Below are 6,129 nucleotides of genomic sequence, written 5' to 3'. Positions count from 1 at the left end.
AACAGTATATCATGCTTTGATAAATGTACATTTTACACATTACCTCTGTATATGTAACTGGATAGCCGATAGGCCAATTCCATATTACTACTCTCAATAAATGTTTCTCGGCATACAATTGTTAACTTTGTATACATTTTTACTGTTTTACTTTATATTTTAACCATTTTGTAATTAGTTATAGCTGTGTAGATGTAGGTATAATTATGTTAAATCAGTATGGCTGAATGAATAGAAATATATTCTTATCTGTGTTACTTTCATGAGAAAGAGCAACGGGTCTGTCTATTCATTCGCTATCTCTAAATGGGAGGGCCGGATTCTGCTGTGTCGGAAGGGAGTCAGGCTTATTGTTATTGTATTTTTTCTAATCTGATTTATACCCATGGGAACGGATTCTCTTGTATTCATTCAGTTGTAACCAGGTGTGTTGTGGGCTGACTTTTCTATGAACCCTCTTTTGAATAAATAATGATGTGGGCTGGAGAGAAGACACATTTGAACAGAGCACTGCTTGGGTGACTTCAATTGTGTGATCAGAAGCTTCTGAAAAATATTCACCTTTGCAAGGGGACTTCTTCACCAGGATCTCACCATTCAGTTAATTGAACACGCAAAGAGTACAATACTTAATATTGTCTACTCTAACACAATCCTATAGGAGGATCTTTGATGAAAAATGTTTGCGCATGCGCGGTTGGTTGTGTGACAGAAAATGATAGCGGGCTCAGTCGCGCTGTATAGATGAGACGTAAAACAATATCGCCCATTTCAAGGCGACGAACAAGTCAGGGTGGCTGTTGATCATGCTTTGGAACACCTGAATAAGACTGAAAAAGAAATATGACTTAGTGTTTTTTTATAGTTATTGCACAAACTCGATTTCTTCGTTTTTTAAATCCTCTCCAAATAACAAATCTACCCTGTCAGCATCAACTGGAAACCAGGCTTTGAGCATCAAATTATACCCTCCTGATATCTCGCAGCCATCACAATATGTCACAATGAACATTATGTCACACACGATCCTCGAATATATTTACCGTATTGAAATTGGAGAACATTTGATTTACGATGTTTATAAATTTATTAAACATAAACAAGAAGACTTCAGACATTTTACAACTTGCCTTAAATACATGTATATATTATATGCTTAATGAGGGTTGTAGGAGGAAATTTGTAAATTTTTTAATAAATGAATTATAACTAACTCAACAAAAGATGCCTCTGCCAAATCTAATATTGGGGTCTAAAGAACTGAGCGATAAAAGAAAAAAGGGGTCGTCAAAGCAGCACATACTGTCCAGTGTCCACTTGTTAAAAAAATTGTGACCACCTTGCCACACCTGCCTCCCGGCCCAACACTAAGAGCCTAGGAGCTGTATATGTCTAATCTGTATGTATACCTATAGTATATATAGTAGTCTTCTCTCAGGATGGGAGAGGTAAGATGGTCGCCCTGTGGCTTCAATGGCTTGCACGGTGTGTATGGGCGATCGGCTGTACAGCAATATATACAGACCAGTGTTTGAATGTGCACAGAGTAATAATTGAATTGAATTTACCGCATGTATATATTTACTTGGAGTCCCTTCATCCATACCTCACTCACCCCTGTGATACTTTAGGGTGCTCGGCCGAAACTCCCGCCAACTCAAACAGCTGAAGCAAGGACTAAAAGAAACCCTCATTATGCTGTTATTGGAGTCTCGACCCGATGCAGTGGCATCAGTTTTTCCAACAGAAACAAAGTCTGAGTGCAGTGTGGAGGTATTCAATGAAGCATGTCTAGGATTCTAAAATGTCTGTAATTTTCAAAATAAATTTTTTTGCATGGGAATTAACTGGAATTTATGGGAATGCAAACGGAATTCATTAGGTCAAGATTGACCAGATAACTTAATTACACTTGGGTTAAATAAATACCTTTTTTTTTTGTTTTTTAAAAGGTTGTGCGAGTTTGAGTGAGCCTGCTCATGGGCATGTTGGGGGGAAGGTTAGGGTTTTCTTTGTGCTGTACTATGGATGTTTTACTCACTCAACGCTTTTGAGTTGCAATGTAATGTATGAAAGGAGCTATATCAATTTTGATGTGACGACAGTCTGGCAAAACAAAAAAATATTTATTTTTTCATTAGGGTTAGTTCAAGGTTGCAAAGATGTTTGCCAGACCCACCACCCATCCATCCATTTATTACCGCTAATCCGGAGTCGGATTCACGGGGGCAGCAGCTTTAGGAGGGAAGCCCAGACCTCCTCAGCCACTTGAACCAGTTCCTCCGGCTGGATCCCAAGGCGTTCCCAGGCCAGCCCAGAGACATAGTCTCTCCAGCATGTCCTGGGTCGTCCCCGGGGTCTGCCGCCGGTGGGACATGCCCGGAACACCTCTCCAGGAAGGCGTCCAGGAGGCTTCCGAACCAGATACCCGAGCCCCCTTAACTGGCTCCTTTCCACGCGGAGGAACAGCGGCTCGACCCTGAGTCCCTCCCGGATGACTGAGCTTCTCACCAAATCTCTTAAGGGAAAGCCCGGACACCCAACGGAAGAAACTCATTTCGGCCGCTGTGTGGCAGACACTCGCAAAGAAATCTCAACATGTTCATTATTCCTTTGCGATTTACATAGAATGTTTGGTGCCGTAAATATACTTTGCAAGTGTCTTGAGAACATCTTTGCAACCTTAGAATAAATAATAATTAAAAACTGACAACAAAGAAAAACTCGCTACATGCACAGTCCCTTGCATGCAAACCTTTGACGCACAGTTAGATACAACCTTTAAGCCCATATCCAAATGAGAGGGAGAGTGTTTGCTTAGGGTTAGGGTTATATTATTGAATATTCGTCATCATATGTTCAGTTATGCAAACATTTTTAATGTTTTTTCCTTGTTCCAAGGAAATTTTGATTTGGAATCATTTTCAGTGAACAATTCCAACCTTGAACAAAGTCTGATGAGAAATCAACAATCACATGTTCTCCTCAGCAGGATACACATTTCATTGTTAGGCTGTTGAGACCACAACATCAGCCTTCACACAATTAACACCCATGTGTGGATTGACCATATGTATAAATTAGAGAGAAAATTGTAAAATAGAATGAATTGGTTCAATGCCAACTATGGTGCCATAATGATTGTCTCATTTGCTGTCCTAGGTTGTTTTGGACCTAATCAAATGGCCTGAGGAATCTGGGTTGGACGATGAAGATGGTTACTCCGTTGACTGTAGATGTAGAATAATGGGGTACTTGCGTCAGTTTGTGAGGACAGGTAAATTACATGTTGATATTTGTGCACATTTTGTAATGCATAAATGCAGATTTTCAAATGTGGTTGAAAATCAAGTTTTTTTTTAACCATTTTTTCTTGTTTATGAACACAAGTTGTATTATGAGTATTAAGCATAAGCATACACATATTGCTACAAGGCAGAATTTTAATTTATAGATACATCTGTGATTTGATTTTCTTAAATGATCATCCTCTAGCAGGGATCACTTTTTTTCCCAGATGTTGCAGAACCTGTTTTTTTCTCAAAAAAATACATAAATTAAATTATAAAAACAGTAATCTAATTGATTATTGTTACTTAATAGCATGCACAGCTTAATTCCACTTTTTTTCTCCTTTTTTTTAGGGTCTCAAGAGAATCTTAAAAGACTCCTGAAGTTCTGGGTGGGATGGGAGATACCCATGCCAGATATGAAAGTGGAGGTGGTGAGAGCGGAACATCCCACGTCTTCTACATGCTTCCAAAACTTAAAGTTACCTGGCCACTACAGCCATTACACAGAATTCAGTGACCATTTAAAGAACTGCATCGCCACAACTGATACTGGTTTTGGTTTGGTATAGATCAAAATCTTTATTTCATTACTTTAAATAATGTAGTTCTGATGTTTTGCTAGATAGGTTCTTATTACAGTTCATTGTCAATTTGTACGAAAAGACAATTCAAATAACTATCAGCGTTTTAGTGTAGTTTGCAGCACAATCAATGAACCAAATTGAATAGTTTATTTTTAAATATACATTTACTGTAAATGAATGTGTTCCACTTTTAACAGGTTGTTTTCTTAAAGTGTAAGCAATTAAAAAAAAATAATAATAATAATACAAACTTTATATAGCACTAAATTATAAAATGTAATTTAGTGCAGGCAGTTTTAAACAAATAACAGCCCAGAAGCGCTTGGCTAGACCCTACACATAGTTTATACTGTGCATGTAGTTCACTGCAGCCAAATAATGGTCTACTCCCATGCGTGTAGAAGGTCCTGCTGGATCCACAGCAGCATGGAGTCCAGCCAGTTCTTGAGGTGTCAAAGGGCAGTCAGTTTCAGGCACATAGACACAAGAGTCGGTGTTGCTGGACACAAGGCCACTACTCTCCCAGTTTATCAGGGGGATGTTCAAATCCTGTAGTTGATATGAAAAACAACTCATTGTCTACTGTTTAAAGTAAGTTTTGCTTACCAATTTTTTAAAAGTACTTACTTTTTTTTTTTTTTTTTTTTTTTTTTTAAATATATATATATACATATATATATACATATACACATACACACACATATATATATATATATATATATATATATATATATACATATATACATACATACATATATACATTTTTTTTTTTTTGTGTGTGTGGGTGAGTATGTGTATGTGCGTGCGTGCGTGCGTGCGTGCGTGCGTGCGTGCGTGTGTGTATTTGTTAGCTCACCAGAAAACCTATTAGACAAAAATCTAATTTTTAAAAGTACTTACAACATCATTAGACTCTTGTAAATTATAGTGCAGTCCCATGTGCCACATTTGGTTCGGGGTACGATTTCCCTCGACTGTCCCAGCCATCTTTAAAAACATCAAGCTGGGCTTGTAGGCGAGGAATGAAGACATAATGGCAGCAGAAAAGGTGAACACTGCTGGACAGGTCCAGGAGATCATCTTCCTCCATTTGGTGCAACGCAGCATAGTAGAGGCAAGTGACTGCTGTGTAGACATCTCGCCAAAGACGTTCAATTCTGTAATGTCAATGTAATTGTGCCCCCCCCCCCTTTTTTTTTAATTAAAGAAGACATTTTAAACCATGTAAAAAAGTGAATCATATTTGGACAAACAAGCAACTGGGTGCAACAATTAATCAACTACTTGGCTATCCAATTAATTATTTAATCATTTTTGAGAGCATGTTTGAATTGTTCTAAATCCTTTTAAATTTAAGCATTTCAATGGCAAATGTTTTTTTTCTATTATCAACAAAAAAAGTAGTTTAAAATGATAAATGCAGTTTCATAAATGAAACAAACATTCCATTAATTTCAAGTAATGAGAAAGTAAGGGTGATTAAAAAAAAGAACATAGCAGAATTCTTTACCTTTATTTTGTACATTATTACTATTTGTATGTGTTGGAATGTCACCTTTGAAAATTAGATGTTGCATCTCAAGGGGATATCCTATAAAGCTACAAATCAAATGAAAATTTAAAATCATGCGATATTGCAAAAATGAAAAACTGTAGCTTGGACTTGTGTCGTAAATAGATTCAAGTTTTTAGGTTTTACAAGTGTTAGTGTTTACCACTGGCAGTAAAGACAACCGTAAGTTGCCAATGTTGATTGCAACTGTTACTTGGTCTTTCATGTAATTGATATTTGATGGAAGTGGTGGAACATAAACTTTGTCTTTAACATACCACCACAAGAAGAAAAAAATAAAATCACACACACAGAGGTTCTGCCAGGCCAATTACAGCCATCGACTGCTAAGTGAAGTTTTCATTCAGTTCATTCTTTTCTCTTCTTCAAATAGGCTAGATGTTGCCCGTGCTGCTGGTGGTGGCCACATTAACCACTTCAAAAACAAGAATAATTTGAATGTATTTACATGTGTCTAACCGGAAGTTTTCTGTGTTGTTGTTATTATTATTTTTTAATATTGCATAGATTTTGGCGTATTCTTTTTTTTTTTTTTTTACTCACCCTGTAAACTTACAAGGTTATGAATGTGGTAGTTCCATAAAAATGAAGTGTCTTCTAAAGTACCTCTGATTATGCACACTTTTCCCTGCAATGAAGCTGTTTTTGCCAACTCCTCTTGTGGAGAACATCAGCTGGG

The sequence above is a fragment of the Leptonotus elevatus genome, chromosome 22 (assembly GCF_054856555.1).
Source record: "Leptonotus elevatus isolate MCC_2025b chromosome 22, RoL_Lele_1.0, whole genome shotgun sequence".
Classification (NCBI taxonomy): Eukaryota; Metazoa; Chordata; class Actinopteri; order Syngnathiformes; family Syngnathidae; genus Leptonotus; species Leptonotus elevatus.
The sequence above is the reverse complement of the archived record's forward strand: the minus strand, read 5'-3'. Positions refer to the sequence as shown.